The sequence below is a fragment of the Paralichthys olivaceus genome, chromosome 9 (genome assembly GCF_024713975.1).
Source record: "Paralichthys olivaceus isolate ysfri-2021 chromosome 9, ASM2471397v2, whole genome shotgun sequence".
In the NCBI taxonomy this organism is placed as follows: Eukaryota; Metazoa; Chordata; class Actinopteri; order Pleuronectiformes; family Paralichthyidae; genus Paralichthys; species Paralichthys olivaceus.
This window is the reverse complement of record NC_091101.1, coordinates 18,808,985-18,825,108: the sequence shown is the minus strand read 5'-3', so window position 1 is coordinate 18,825,108 and position 16,124 is coordinate 18,808,985. Positions and strand designations below refer to the sequence as shown.

The 16,124-nt window shown below is 40.8% G+C and overlaps 1 protein-coding gene and 1 long non-coding RNA gene across 2 annotated transcripts in view; one reads left to right on the top strand and one right to left on the bottom strand.

Moving 5' to 3' along the window:
* Window positions 1-2,856: 2,856 nt before the first annotated feature.
* On the bottom strand, window positions 2,857-14,745 carry LOC138411423 (uncharacterized). Its single transcript, XR_011244063.1, has 3 exons — window positions 12,218-14,745; window positions 9,077-9,170; window positions 2,857-8,839 (listed from the first exon to the last, which is right to left on the bottom strand). It is a non-coding gene; the product is annotated as an uncharacterized lncRNA (long non-coding RNA).
* The window catches only part of xpnpep2 (X-prolyl aminopeptidase (aminopeptidase P) 2, membrane-bound), an 85,137-nt gene continuing 78,165 nt past the window's right edge, over window positions 9,153-16,124 (top strand). The window contains exons 1-3 of the mRNA XM_069531722.1: window positions 9,153-9,291; window positions 9,712-9,774; window positions 10,198-10,288. The gene's annotated coding sequence lies outside the window, so the exon portion shown is untranslated. The remainder of the gene's footprint in view (window positions 9,292-9,711; window positions 9,775-10,197; window positions 10,289-16,124) is intronic.

Sequence of the window (16,124 nt, the reverse complement as noted above, 5' to 3'; positions counted from 1 at the left end):
AAATAGATCAGTGAACACCCGAGTCCAATATAAGATATGTCAATGAGCTCATGATAACATAACTACTATCACATACTGACTCAGGATACACAGTTCAGGTCCAGATGTGCTCCCATAAAAGCAAAACTTAAAATGTTAAATGAAGTTCCAGCTTCATTTATAATACAATTATGTCCTTCAAATACTGATATCTGTGTGGTGACCCCTGCTCTCCTCTGTACTCCTTTGCCCCCGTCACACATCCTTGACAACTGAGAAAAATGCGCGTTAACCTCTCAAAGCTGGCCGGTGACACAGAGTGGCCCGGGGCAGGGACTGTGGCACCTCCGCTCCTTGAAGCCGGACAATTTGATTTGAACGCGGCGAATTTCAAAGCTGAGTCATGGATCAGTGATCAGCCTGTGCTGTGGCCTTTTCATCCCACTTTTTTTTCTCTTTTTCTTTGCCTTGATGAGTTCTGTGGACGAGGGGGTTGGGGGAAAAAAAAACTTGACCAACACCAACAAACAAAGAAGTCACTGCAGGGGATGAATTTTCTTTGGTGTGAGATTGAGTGTTGGAGTGTTCACTTCACTGAAGGGTTCCTCGTGCTGAAAGAAACCGTTTCACACAACATGTGCTTGTGGACATAACATCCCATTAACTTCACATGGGGCAAGAAGGTCTTTACATTAAGAGTGGCAGGGCCGGGCTGATAAATTATGACACGTGAGCTCATTGAATCAGTCGACATATCTTCAATCTGAGGCAGTGGAATCTGATTAAAGCCTGAGGTAATGCTCACCCAGGTCAGCCCGCACGGCTTGGCTCACGTAGGTACCCCTAAAATACTCTTATCCCCGCAGGTTCGCTCAGACAAATAAACACTGTCTTCATCGAGGACAAACGTCATCGTTCAAAGTCTCTTCATGACGGCCTGGATGTGACGAACCAAGCTGGTGTTTAGAAAGCAAATAAATAAGAGAGGACGGGGTTGAATCAAGGAAGAAAATAAGAAAGAGTGAAAATATACAAAAGGGAAAGAGTTATTGAGAAAGTATTTCCTTAACAAGAGGGGAACAAATAATAAATAATGAGGCCCCTCTCCCTGGAGGCAGGACTGGCACGCCTGAGGGTAGCAGGAAGTGGGCATCCCTCTCTTTTTAAAGGGGTCGTGGACAGATTTCCACTGTGGGAGCATCACAGAAGACAGAGCCTGAGAGAAAACTGCTTAAAGGAATGTTTAAGAGCACACACACACGCGCTTTCCAATGCTGAATGAAGATGGTGGTAGAGTGACTGAGTAACCCCTGGGTCCCCCATCATGTCATCGCTTTAGTTTCTGCCCCCCCCCTCATATCTGCAGTCCCACTCGGCCTGTGTAACTGAGCGACTGCTGACAGCTGTGACCCAACAGTTACCCTGCTCCCCCACCTTGAGTCTGTCCCAAAGCAGGTGGCAAACACCAGCAGCACGAGACTCCTCACCTCCATCTGCCACCTCGGTGCATTCTTGATACCTTCACTTCTTGGCAAACACTCCGCTGCCTTGTCTTGTGATCGGAAGATAAAGCAAGGCAGCTTCTTTTTTTTCTTTTTTTTTTTATTTCCCCAAACTCCACACTGTGGGTTAGTCGCAGACAAAGTTGATAAAAGTTTTCCTTTTGTCCCCAAAGTATTCAGTTAATCAACTTCACAGGGCATGCTGGATGGAAGCGGATAAAAGTCTGGGCTACAGGGAACACAAGAAAAAAAAGAAGCCAGGATTTGTATTCTGCTGCAGTGGCTTTCATACCCATTAACGGGTGTTAGCATCTTTTTAAGTGTAGTGACTTTATTGTCAGCTTAGGGCTTACACAGATCCAACCATTTGCTGTATTGGATTCTTGGCAGATGGCCTGCATGGATCCTGGCCACCCTTGAATTTACTTCGCATGTTAATCTTCACCTTGTCAGTAAATGGTCTGCTCCCTGCTCTTACACGCTATGTATTGGAACGTATGTCTCGGGTTGTAATGGTTTCTTATCAGTGAGACAAAAATCACCCCCTCCCCCCACTGCAGCACTTAAACTGATGATTTCTCTGGAATGTCTCAGATGATGGATGACATACTCTGATATACAGTGAGTTCATATGAACACACTAGTAGAATGAATAGGATTGAATTATTTTACATACAGTGATCTCACTTCGTAGGTTAAGGAGGAACACACAACATTCAAAGTGCATTTGCAGAATGTCCTTCAATTTGACATATAAGTATTTTACTCATCTGCATTAACTCTTTTGGTTTTGTTTCCACCCCCGTCCGTTTGTTGGTTGCTTTGTTTGTTTGCTAGGAAAATGATGCAAAAACTACATCACGGATTACCATGGAACTTGTGGTATAGATTAGGGAAGAACCAATCCGATTTTAAAGCAGATCCAGGTTCTTTTTTCACTTACTATAGCAATGATAAGGTGTTTTTTATTATTTATTTTTTTTCACTGTTTTCCCAGGGAATAATTCATGGATCTGAATGAAAATGTGTGACTGATATCTATGAGTGTATTTGGTGCAGCTTGATTGAATTTAAGGAGACTGTTTTGCGTTGAGGGAGTTATGCTCTCTACTGAGTGTGATTCCAGTTTATTAGTTTAAATCCTACATCTGTCAAATATAGAGTTTGTTCAATCTTAACTCTTTTTATAGCTCTGTTTTGCTCTACTCAATATCTGGGTTGAGTTTTGCTGTTAGCTTTGCCTGTCAGCAGTTTGATGCCGGGCAGGTTGTGTAATCTGCCTCTTGGAGCGGTGGGACTGAACAAAAGCATCAAAGTTGTGTGCTGCAGAAATCAAAACAACAGGCTGAAAGATGCTGAACATCTCCATAGAATGTAACAGCAGAATCATTTCTTTTTTATTCAAAGAACCTGAAAATACAAACTAATACAGATACACAGTATACAAAGAAAAAAAATTACAATCCCATCCACCTCATCCCCTGGATCCAGGCCATCAACACAACATCACTGCAAAAGGGAGGCTTCCACTGCATGGCAAGAAATTTTTAGCTTATAGGTTTTGCTTTTTAGCCAAAGTCTAAGTCATTGAGAACAATAGGTGAGCAGGGTCAGAGTCATGTGATAATTATCTGTTCTGCACCACAATTCAACGTGGACATTTTTCTCATTGTTAATAAGAAAATATTGATAAATGTAGCTATAATTCATGAGAATGCTTTGTTTTGCTTGTGAAATTTTAGCGTCAATGAAAACACATATTCCTGTTACCAACCCTTGAATCATTTGAGCCCACATCCAATTCCAGTGCCTCCGAGGACTTGGAGCCAGAGTAGTCCAAACTATTATAATTTGTGCAGGGAGTAAGAAATCACATGTGCCACAGTTTATGTCGGCAGCCGTAGCCTGGAGCAGTGACTGGTTTAGAATTTGGAGCAAACTACGAAATCATTTTCTTTTTTGCACCAGTCATTCATCTTTCTCCCAGACACCCAGACATCTCAGGCCTGCTTCCTCTCAAACTGACGTGACCGGCAGGTATATGCAACATTTTCCACTCTCAGATCACATGCAGCATTTTTTTAAATGTATATTTTGTCATACATTAAACTTTAATCTGTTTGTGTGTTAACATCATTTCCACATTTAAGTTGATATCTGTTTAGAACTTGACAAAAACCTTTCAGTGTCATGTAAAGGACAAAAATGTGGAGGCGACTGAAGGTTTTCCAACAATTTTAATCCTGGCGTTTTCTACTGGGTTATTTACGATGGGTGTTACACCTCATAGAATCCTAATGTTTGTTGTATTCCAACTTGAAGAACACTCTTTGTTCATCTTTTCTCCTGAAGCTTTCTGTGACCATTAAATGGATGAGTGAGTGTTCAGCCAGCAGTGAGCCTCAGTAGAGCAACGACAGGGCTGCGTTGCCCTTGTGCCATTTCACCTTAGAGGCTCACCAGAGAACCTGTCAGGCCTGCGATGTTTTACAGCTCGGTTTGCAGACAAAACACTTCACAACCAAATCCCCGCAACAACATCTGCTGCCAATTTAACTGAGGCATTCCTGCAGTCTGTGCTGTTTAATATTCACTGGGGTTAGGATCTGCCGGGACAGGGGAAGATCAGAATGGTGGGGAGAGGGGGAGGACCAGTTTCTACAATCCTTTGGTCCGCGGTCCAGACACGGTGAAAAATGAGAGGTTAACAAAGAGTGAACTGGAGCAGGGGCGGGTTAACTGGGCTAATTTGCAGGGATAATAATGGTGTTCACGCCAGGCCTTTGGGGAGTGGCGGTGTGGAACACAGACCTCATGGTGCAACCACACAGGAAGTTTACAACATAGCCCGGCAAATCAGAACGTATTTAATCATCAAACAAGTGGCAAGGAGCTGGCAGCGAGGCCAGGGGCAGCAGCCATCCTGAAGATGAAGACAAATGTTTGGAGAAAGGGGCCAGACCGAGCGCCGGACCTGCACCTCAATCATTTCATTGCGCTGAAATCCCTGATTTATATTGGCCAACACTAAGCACAAAGCATGTCAATATTTTCTTTTACTATTGCCAGTAGCCTTGAGCGTTATATTAACACAATATATGTTTTTAATTATTCTCACGAGAGTACCTGAAAACATGTTGTTGCACTATGAAATGAGCAATAAACCTGGATGTATTGCAGCTTTTATAGGAAATTACATGTCAGAGGTTGGACTAAGAAAAGGGCCTTTCATTAGCAGCAATCAAAGTATCCTGCACATGTGCTTCCTCACTCAGATAAGGGAGAGTGAAAACTAGTAACTAGAGCTATATTCGAGCCATATTCTCCTTAAAAATGACCACACAGTGTTTTATTTTTATGGATACATCCCAGGCACTGCTGACATTGGATACAAGGGAAATTCAAAGCAGCTTCTTCTTTTTAGTCCAAGTTTATTTGTTTATATTTATTTGTATGAGAAAATATATTTTTAGTGTATATTATGTTTTATTGTGCACACAATACCTTGCCGAGATTGAAAACCTGATATGCAAGCAATAACACACTGGATCTAAAACGCTGAAGTTCATCTGTATTTGTTTCAGTGGGACGCGGTTCTCATTTGTGGGAATATTTACTTTTCATCATGTGCACAAGCTATCAATGACTCCCTTGATGTTTTGGGGTTGAAATGGCAATTTATGAAAAAATAAATGACCGTCTATATTTTGCAGCACGTGACCTGGTTCCCAAACGATTGCATCCACCCTGTTGAGAGGAGGGATTCAGCTGTTGACACAAGCAGCGCTGTCATGATGACTCTCTGAAAGGGTTGAGTGCATCGTGCGACACCTCTGATGCTCCCTCACTAAAGGGCGGCCTCGCCATGGCAACTGCATAAACATCTGTCACTCTATTCAAGGCAAGGTTTTGTGGGGAATATACAAGTGTAGTTTTTGTATACAAGTCAAGACGCAGCCTGTGTGTATGAACGTATTACTGCCCAGTGGCCTGAGATGGCTAAGTTATAATGACGCCATCAGTTACTTTAAAGATGAACTAATAGCAAATTTCTTTTAAATTTGTAGATTTAAAGATGGAAGACATGATAGCCCCCCCAAATGTGAAGCAGAAGCGTGTCAATCCCCATCTGATGGCTGGCAGGGCAATAGGTCATAATCCTGCCTCCTCCATATTTATGGAAGGGACATAGACCAAACAAAAAGTACATTTAAAAAAAGATGGTGTCTGTCATTAAAGGTAGTTTTTATGACACTGATGTTTGTGCAATTGTCAATTTCTCAGCTGAGTTTGACTTTGGTTAGTTGCATGATGCTATAAAAAAACAATGCTTTCTGTGACTCTAAATTTTCAAGATTGCAGCGTTTGTATTCAGGATATTTAAACTTTATTTCTGAATAGTGGGTGTAGAGATGTGTAGATTGTCTTTATATACAGTCAATATGAACAGTACAGATACTTTTTATTTCTATCTTTACATAACTTTCAGGATTCTGTCTTTCCCTCATCTTCTAATTGAATCAAAACACTTTTCGAACCTGATGATACAAAGCATCCAAGAGCCGTCCACACTCTCTAACATGTTTTACAATCCCACCTCATGCCTTGCAATACACCACGGAGCAATTGGCTTGATGCTGACAGAGTTGCTAAACATTCGGAGTATAAGGAACATTTTACTCAGGCTGAAAATGAAATGACCTCAGCGTGGCTGGTATGCATGTAGTGGCCCGATTTAAAATGTTTAAAATGATTCATGACAATATGATTTATAGCCAAACACCATTTCCCGTGTAAGTAGAGCAGTTGAGCTAAAGGACTTTATTATGTAGAATATTTCTTGTCCTAAATTCTTCTGGTTTACAAGAGTATAGTTCACGGTAGTAATGATGAACATAACTTATTTTTGCTCGGTAGAATTAAGGTTGTTTCGAACCATTTGCAAATATCTTATGCGAACGAGTCCCAAAACGAAAGACACAACAGTCTGATAAATACCTTAATTATTTTACTAACCTTTAACAGAAAACAAACACTGCTCAGTTAAACCCGCAGCCAGGAGCAGCTGATTTCTATCTCTAAACCTCAGCTGTGGTTGGCTTTATGCTTTCAAATATTGTCTGGACTGTAAATGAAGCATATCTAATTGGATAATAACCTGTCAAATATCCAGGTTGAGCACAGAGCCGCACTGTTATTTTAGGATTTGGTGAGTATGTGAAAGAGCCAGTGGATTGTTCGGGTGTCCCTTTTGAGTTGTGCTGCTGGCACATGCTGAAAGGTCTGTGGAGAGCTGCCAGCAGCTGAGGTCATTATAGTGTGAGTTTCTAATAATCTGTGACCGTGAAGTTACTTTCACTGAAGCAGACCAACATACATTGGTTTGGATTGGAGTCGTTACAACAGTTTAAATAGTATTTCTAAATATATTTTTCAAAAAGTTGTTAGCAGCAGCTCAGAGAGATTTTCTTTTGAACGCAGGTCCATGGATGTGGATCAAAACCCTGCCTCCTGCTGAGGACGTTTTAGCTGAACCCTGCCCTCTAGCAATGAACTTTATGCACCACTAATTTGCAACATTCACACATTTTGAGGTGAGAAGGGCACTCAGAGAGGCTTTGTCACCATGTTAAAGAAAGTAAAAAAAAGGTCCTAGATCAGCTCCTTAATCAAATCCACCCTAAAATGATAATAATGGCTTCTTCCTTGAAAGCTGTCATACTATTGACATGTCTGTCTGTACGTTCCACTGTCTGGTTCTGACAAAAGACAACAACTTAAATCAACTAAATATTAGTTTCAAGAAGGGTGGATGTATGCTGCATTGTGTGTACAAATTTAAGTTCTGATCTCCACTTGTTTGACAATAAAACAATAACTTCCTGAATAAAAACTAAGGACATGCATATGAGAGAACTTGTCTTTGAGGGATGTTTACAAGACTTACATTTTTTAAGGGATTTGGAGCTGCAGTATAATTCACACACTGATATGAAAATAATCTTTTCTCTGTGATGGATTGCTGTGCTTGAGATATTTTGTCAGTGCTGCTTTTATGCTGCACAAAAATGAGTAACAGTACATATCTTCTTTTTAAGGTGCGCCGGCATCAGTAGGAATAAAATAAAGAGAGCACAATCATCTGTTATGGTAACCATTGCTTCACTAAATATTACTCAGTGGAACATGACAGGAAATTCTGGAAGGAAACAGATGATGTCTCACGGAGGTCATGAGCTGGTTTTGAACCTTTGATGACAGGAACACATGGTGTTCACCTCCAGCCCGTAACACAGAGTCACACAGACACATGATTTATCTTTAAACCAAAGTCGAGAACCCGCCACTGAATTTCTCTCCCTATCTCCACTAAGCCATGTGTTTGGCACACGCATACTTGGGGATTTTCAAAGTGCCTGGTCTGGTTTTATAAAGAGTCCCACTGGACTGAGATTAAAACACAATTTCAGACAGTTGTTAACTAACAGAGGTCATGTTTACATTAGTGGAGGAGCTGTTGAGGCGATGGTCCCGTGTGGGCCAACTTCACTGGGCTGCAATGCTGGTCTGGCCCTTCAATGGTCAAGTGGATGAACATTTGTATTTCATCACACTGCTCCTTCATTACAGTATAATTACCTCCTTCATATATTAGGCAATAGCATTAGTAATGGGAGTGGTGAAATATACTTGTGTGCACTTGTTTGTGGTCTGTTTGTGCGTTTGTGAACTCTCACCCATCTGAACCGTCAAATCATCTGTAATCCCGTGTCATTCTTATCAGCCCCTGTGTACACAGGAAACCTCGGTGCCTTCCCCCGCTGTGTTTTTCTGACAGGTGATAGGCTGGCTTGGGTTTGACAGATAGGGTTTGCTTCTAATGTTTAACTGTTGCAGGCAGATGTTCTCCAGGAAAAGCAGGAACACATCCTGGTGTCAGAGCTCTGTGTGTACCCAGCTTGTACAGACAATCGTGGACCTAAATTTAAACAAAACTACCTAAACCTGTGTCATTAAGTGTACACAGTGCGATAGCTCAGTTTTTAATTTTTGAGTTGAGTAGGCTAGAGGAATTTTATGCAGGAGACCTGCACACTACTTAAAGTGTTTTTTAAGGAAAGAAAGAAGGATGAAACGCTTTCCCAGTCTTATTAATCACTCAAAGCACTTTACAGTACAAGTCACTTTCACCCACTCATGCATATAGCACTTACTGTATATACGCAGCACTTCTTCTATCACACACCATTAACACACTATCAGCACAGATGTCAGGACCAATCTGCAATATCTTGCTTCAGAATGCAGACTGGAGGCACCAGGAATTGAACTGTTTTGTGGACGACCCACTTTACCTCCTGAAACACATTATCACACAGATTGGATATATGTTGATTTAATGTTTATATGATATGTCAATTTGTATATGGCAATAATGCATTTTCAAATATTGACCCTCCGAGTCAGAACCTGTTAAACATGTTGTGATTGATTTCATGATAAATGATGATTGTTATATTCAATATTTGATAAACAGAACCAGAATGATATCTGCTCTATGACCTTCAGTCAAACAAGAGTAATAAAGCTGAAACCTGAGTGTGCTGTTTGAAAGAAGTCCTCACTCCTACAGGATGGATCCAGTTTAAAGCCTTCAACTTCCTGAGGTCCAGGAACTGGAGCCTCCCTCTGAGGGTGGAGGAGACAGGACAATCAGCCTGTTAGCATGCTAACTGTTGAAGCTAGCCTCAGCATAGCTAAAGAGCAGAGAGCAAATGGACGAAGAGGAATATCTGAGTAATATATATGAGTAAGTGTTTCTGTTCACTCTCATCTTTGTAATGTTACTCAGTTGTGAATACAAACAGTTAGTGAATGTTAGCTGTCAGAAGTTAGCTAAGCAGCTAGGTTCTAATAGCTATATTTGAAGCTATGTGCTAATAGCTATTTAGCTAATAGCTTACACCTCAAGCAGATAAAAAAATGAATGTGGTTGATTTTTTTTTTATTGTTTGGTTGTTAGTAACTTGAATTATTTTTATTTGTCTCTTAACAAGTGTTAATTTAAGTCACTGAAATATTAGCCCTGAAGTTCAGGGTTGTTGTTTAATGTGGGGGATTTTAGCTGGAGGCCATTGTGCTTGTTGTTACCAGGCTTCACTACCAGAACCATTCTTCAGGTTATTATTTGTGCGTTTTCAGACTTTTCTTCTCTTTCGTTTATCCCAAGTATTAAACAAGATCTTTTCAGAAGCCACAGGGATGTTTATCGACTCTTCCTGCTGTTTTGAAGGTATTTCAAGATTATGGTGTATATGGTTTTCAATCGTGCACTGGATCTGTTTTCTTTATTCTCCACATGGTTGGAAGAGTGAGTTTTTTAAAATGTGTGCATAAATGTTGTCTAATTTCCTTGATCTCTTTTTAGCTCAAAGCTATATATTATGTTTTGGAAATGTTCAGACATTCATCTTGGATGTCTGACTTTGATGATATTGATAATGCAAAAATGGTCAAGTGTCTGCCCGGGCATCAAGACTCAAACCTTAAACTACAGAAAACTTCCCACTTTGATTTGTGGGAAACTAAACTATTCAAATTATATGACAGAATTATTGTGCCTTTATTTAGAGGACATCATTTAAAAGAAGCACATTCAACCACCGTTAAAAATTGTGAGTGCAGCACTTATTAAAGCAACGTTTGCTCTTTTCAGCATCAACCTGCCGGCCCTTGATCCTCTTCTCCACCCTCCGGCCCATCTGACTCATCTCTTCCACAGTCAGTGTGCTTTGTATACTGCGGATGTAAGTATTTAGCCTATTTAGTCTTTTGTTTTTGTGTTTGATGAACAATTGAGAGGTGATAATTAGTTAGAAATCGCTTTGATTATATCTATTGCCTGTGAGCCAAGCCTCCCTTTGTATTACCATATGTTGAATTTTTCATCAATTAACATCCTGAAGAAGAAATGGGAAAGTGTAGATCTTCTCCAGTGGGAGTGTACGGGCAAGGACAATTTTCTGATATTTGCATATGGCTCATGGTTGAATGCTTGCGTGTACAGTTCTAATGTGTACTTCTATAAGGCTCAAGCGACCGCAGAAAAACTGCTGTCTGTCGCTTCTGAAGTAATCTGTAGCCCTGACCACTCAGACAGCTGGCCAATTAAATGTGCTCCTGGCTGCTGCTGCTGCTGCTTGATGTGCACTGTGCTTCACACAGAGGTGTAGATGGGAGGACAAACTCATCTCTCCATAGTCAGGGGAGAGATGCCAGGAAAGCTTGGCTGTGTCTGAGAGTGCTGTGTGTGTGTGTGTGTGCTTCTCAGATGGCTGTGCGAGCAGATAAGAGAGGAGGCAGAGGGAGAGCTGCTGAATCTGGATTTATTCCACACTCCCCTCCTTCTGCTGGTCTGTCTTTCTCTATCCAGCTGTGGGTCTAGGAGTTGACCTGCATTAAGACATCAGAAACTGCCTGACGGGCTAATAGGAACAGTTTTCTAGAACATCTTCAAAAGCTTGTTAAACTGTGGAGTTTTGGCAGTGATTTAAGGAAAACTGCTATTATGGCTTAAATACCGTTCACCTAATCTGTGTTGGCAGATAAAAATGCCTGGACATCGCCCAAATACTTCCTGTCCGACTGACCGTTTTTTGGACATGTACAAAACCGACTTCTTTCTCATTGAGTGAAACTCACATGCCAATTTCTTTATCCCTGTTACTTTTATTGCATTGTTACTTTTCAATGCACTTGCATTTTTGGAGAATGCAGCTTTGTGTAAAGATGAAAGTAAATCATCTAACTTCAAATACTTTGTTCCTCTAAGACTTTTGCTCTTTTTATTGAGACTCACCCAAAAGACTCTTTCTGTTTTACTGTAACCGTCTTGCTTTTATTGTTTTCTGTGAACCCTCTGATGCTGATGGGAAAATGGCTTTGGTTTGGAGTGGTCTAGCCAGTGGGCATCTGACAGTGATTTGCTGATCCTTTGCAATTGCATGATGGCTCTCATCCTCTAAGGCCACAGGGCCCTTTAAGCCAGCCAATCACTGCCCCTCGGCTCTCTGCTGTCGGCAATTATAGGTCAGTGTGTGTCACGACATCATTGTCTTCTTGGAGTGGCTCTGTTCCAACTCCCCCTGCAATCAGATATGTTTTTCTCTTTGCTATTTAAAGTGGAGCAGAAATCCAGAAACAACATGAACACTATTTTCTGAGTCATTGTTGTTTGAGTGGTTGTCGAATAAAACCCCTTGCCAAGGTCCAGGCAGAGTAAATATATATTGAAACTTGATTAATGTGAGAGTTTTTACGGGAAAGAACAGAGAAATGCAAAACAACAGCCTGTTGTAAAAGCCACAAGTTTAATCATTAAGAGTGAAATCTATTATTAATTAATGAGGGACATGAGAGTATAATACAGTCCATGTTTTTTACTAATGCCCACATGGTTCTATCAGGAAGTTGGTCATAAAATTTAGAATTAGAAATAAAAGTTTCAGATTGTTAATACTGAGTTATAGTATACCACAACGTAGGTTAACTTGGCCCTAACTTGCAACAGCATGACATGATTCATTTAAGTTTTCCTAAATGCATTGTCTAATTTCTTTGGATAGTTTTATAAAGTTGGTCACTAAATAACAACATTCTAAACATTTTCTGCAAGCTCAGGCAAAAACATTCAACATCTCTCAGCAAACATGACTCCTTAGAGATCTGAGAAATACCTTGAGGGTAGTGAAGGGATTGGTGTCACCGTCTGTCTTTGTGTGTGTGTTTGTCCATGTGGCAAAGAAATTGAGACCGTTAACGCCTCTGTGGTTGCATGGCAGCCCACAGTGCAAAGTGACGCCTTCCTGACAGGGTCGCCTCAGCCCTCAGAGACATGGCCTCTTAACTGGCCTTAACAAGATAATAACACGGCGCAGTTACCGTGATCAGCGGCAAATTGTTTCTTCAAATGCTTTTGGTAAGGGGAGAGCAGGAGTGGGCTTTACTGACATGACCCTGAATGGAAGTCATCAACGATCTCTGTGAAGTCCAGGATGTGTTATCAGATGATCAGTGACCTGCTAGCTGCTGATAAACATGTCGTTGTGGGTGACACCCGTATGATCTGTTCACTCACTTCCTGGCTCTGAGCACGCTACATGTACACGTGCATGTAGTGCGGTTAAAGATAGGGCTATCAAAGAAAACTTCAAGGACAGCTGGACAGTTAAGATTTTAGCTTGAACCTGTTTACATCCTATGTTGTTAAAATATATCTTGAGGTTTAATGTTACAAGCATCCAAACAGAAAATATTCCTGTAAAAATCACTGGTCATTGAAAAGGTTTAAGTCCTTTAAACACAACACAATAGCTTTGCACAGATTTACAATGTCACGTCAATTCTCAAAGAATTTCTTGTTTACCACCTCATTTCACCATTAAGTTTTCACAAGTGTCCGCAGACCTCGAATTGGACAACAAATCTTCATGCTCCTGTAGCCACGATTAACAAAGAATGGCAGGGAGACGAATTCCAACGTCTCTCTGTCTAATAGGGAAGGAAGTGTCCTCTTGGCCCCCAAAAGAGGACACTTCAGGAAAGGCTTAAGAAAGCTAACAGTTTATATATTAAGTCCATCCATCATCAATGGGTAACGTTCCAATGATGGGAAAGTTATGACCCTGATTGTATTAGCCTATGGGCCAGTGCACTCACTTTGTTCCTGGCCTGTGAGCTAAAGCCAATGTGGCTAAGCTGCACAGTGTATAGAATAATCCTGAGGGAAGTCTTGGCTCATTGACAGGAAACTCAAGTTCAGGGAAAGGTGCAAATTAACTAGATGCCATTATCATGTATTCATATTGTTTTATTTTTTAAGCACAGAGGAAGTTAAAAATTACATTAAATCTAAGGACCAATCTGTACAGTTGAGGGTAAACTCTTGGTTACTTGTGCAGCCACTACAATCCTTTTTTAAATTTTTTTTATACATATGTCACCTTCATTGCAGTTCTGCATTTCTCTACCAGCTGCCCCCTCGTCCTGTGTTTGTGCTGGCTCTGTTTTTACGACCACTTCAGTGATCCGTCGCCACTGCAGAGCCGCTGGTGTTAACACAGCTGAGGTGCATTACACAAACTGTTGTTCCTGCCTCTTACCTGGCTCCGGGCTCTGTTTGCAGTCAGGACGTTTTTTTTCTTATTTTTATGTTCACTTCAGAGAAAGATGCAGACTTGGACATGGAGTTTCTCTCACAAACACTGCATTATAGCCACAGCGCACTGTTACGACAATGCTACCCTTAAAACTTGAATTTCCTGTTATTATTATAATAGTCTGAATCCCTTGGTTCAACTTTAGACCATGTTGCATCACATCAGTATTTTCTTCACTTTAGAAGGAATCACAAGTAGACTTTTTTTTTAGTTTTCCACTACGATGTGAATAATAAAACGTGGGGTGTCCAGGTCATCTAGGGGACCATGAATGCATTGTTTGTGTCCAGTCAGGAACTTGTTTTATGTTATTTCCATTTCTCTCTTTGCTTATTTCCTCTCATTTTTCTTCTAATTGCTATTTAATAAGGACATAAAATACCCCAAAATAAGTATAGGACACTAAAAATGATGAGTGAAATTTGGAACTTTGAAATTTCACAATTATGCAATTGCTGAATGTTAACCACAGTAAATTGGTCTGGTTAACTAATTAGTTGACTGACTGAAAAACTGTATACCTTATATAAATAGTTGATTAACTATAGCAGAATGATCTTTGATATTTTAGTACTTTTTTCCTGTTGTTTGCACAAACAATTATATTTTACATTGTCTTGGACACTAGGAAGTTGATAAATTGATGATGAAAGTCATTATTAATTTCAGCTCTATAATGCCCAGAAAACACTGATCAATGTATTTTCCACACCATAGCTTTGGTGAAAAAAAGTGTTGTTTTGTCATGCTGTTTTTCAAAAACACTATTTTAAATTCCCCAAAAAACTCCTTCCTAAATTACTCTGAATTTTATTGTGGTGCAGTCAGCTGGTGTTGTTTATTCCTCTCATTTGAAAAGAGCTTGAAAAGTACTACTCCCAGTCAGTCTTGGCTCTAACCCTGTGCAAACACCCTTTGATTCATTCATTTACTGCTGCATAATTATAACATTGATAAGAGCAATAAAATGTTATAGAAAGATTTGCAACACCTGCTTGTTATATGTGTGGTTCATTTTCAATCATGGCCTGCACATTCCGTATAATTTGAGTCCATAGATTCCAGGTGGTGGAGAGACGGCAGTGCACTGGGTAATATCCATCACTGTGGATTTGTCAGAAGTTCTGTTGGCTTTGTTGGTGGTATAGCTGGAGAGCCAACGGCAGTGAAGGTTTTTATGATGTGGCATAAGTTGATTATGAGACTCTGTGCCAAGAGCAAACCAGATGTTAGTCACACAGCCTGTTTCTGTGATATACATACACACACACTGAGGCACAGAGGGCAAAGAGCACCACAGACTTCTGATTTTCTTCTATCTGTAGCTGAAGAGATGTTGCCAGCAGTTTAAAGAACGGTGACTGACACTTATCGACAGTACCTCACTCATCATCCTTAACGTTTCATTTTGTTCCTAACAACAAACCCAGCTTACCCAACATCTCTCCTCACCCATTCCCACTCTCCCAGCAATGGCTGGCTGGCAGGCCGTGACACACATTCCAGCAGTGACAGTGAACAGGATTGGAGCCACTCTCACAGATGGACCTTGAACTCTTTAAAGGGACGTCTGCCCCCTCGGTAATGCCCCACCGGTGGCCCTCTCTGGCCATCTACAAACTGTAACTCTATAGCCTCATTGTCACGCTCCATATCCTCCCCGTGACCCTAAGCTCAATTATACAGCTGACCCAGGCTTGATGATATAACCTTGGGCGTCTTTTGGGGGCTGCTGGGGCTCAGGGTTGCACCTCATGTCTATCATGACCTGTCAGCTCTGCGCGTTAACCAGGCACTTCCCTGAGTGGTTCCAGTGGGGGTTTTGGAGGAAGAGTGGCTCCCATGCACGCCCCAGGACATTTCAGCACATTGCCTCACTGAGGCTCTCTTTTTAAAAAATGTTATCATGAAGTAGCATATGCAATGTGGTCAATTATATAAGTTCTATAACATCTATCAAATGTTTTTAAGCGTACACCTATGTTAAATTGATGAACAGGAAGCCACACATATGTAATTGAAAAGGATAAATCAAAATATAAGAGTTTTAGACATGTTTATTCCAACGTCTAGACTAGAGGACTAGAGGAGCTACTTTTGTATGTAGATATGACATGCATGTTGCATCTCAGTGCATCAAGACATGTCCAAGGTCTCCATGCATGCTCAGCAGCGGTGATGCATTAATGTGCAGCATGCTTCGTATGCACTATAAGCTCAGGAAAGACTAGCTGTCACTGGTGAAGTGTGCCTTAATGGATCAGGAGTTGATTTACATTTCCAAAAGCATGTGCATACTGCAACGAATGAATTTCTAAGACTGAACTGAAGGTAAAGGTTAATGGCCATGGCAGTCAGGTAAACATGTGGCTGTTTTTCTTTTGTTTAGTTTAAGATAAGATTCAGCTACACAAATGTTGTTCAT